This window comes from Panthera uncia, chromosome D1 (genome assembly GCF_023721935.1).
Source record: "Panthera uncia isolate 11264 chromosome D1, Puncia_PCG_1.0, whole genome shotgun sequence".
Taxonomy (NCBI): domain Eukaryota; kingdom Metazoa; phylum Chordata; class Mammalia; order Carnivora; family Felidae; genus Panthera; species Panthera uncia.
Genome location: NC_064808.1, coordinates 5,107,022 through 5,107,545, shown reverse-complemented (window position 1 = coordinate 5,107,545; position 524 = coordinate 5,107,022).

Here is a 524-nt window from a genome sequence, read left to right as displayed (position 1 = left end):
TTTTTTTTTTTTTTTTTTTTTTTTTTTTTTTTTTTTTTTTTGAGCACTTGCTACGTTCCAGGCAGGGTGCTAAGCACTTTAAAGGCATTGTTATCTCATTTAATCCTCACAATGGCACGAGGTATATTATTTTATTATACCCCTTTTACAAACGAGAACACTGAAGCACAAAAATGAGGTCAAGAACACCTACTCTGAATGTGACAGGGCTAGGAAATGAATATTGGTATCACCTGACTCCAGACCTTGTGCCATTTACCATGACTATAGTGCCTCATCTGGTAAAAGGAAATAATCTGGTTAAACCACATTGTGAATTGTGAGATGTTTTATTATGAAGTTTGTTTGGAGTTCCAATACTTAAATGTGATTGTTCCTGCCTCTGAAGTCTATCAAGTTCTTTATTAACACTCAACCTCATTAACCTTAGCACGACTCTGGAATCACACTGGCTCTTGTTTTTTATTATTTTTTTAATTTTTGAGATAGAGGGTGCCCCTGGGGGAGGAGCGGGGGTAGGGGGG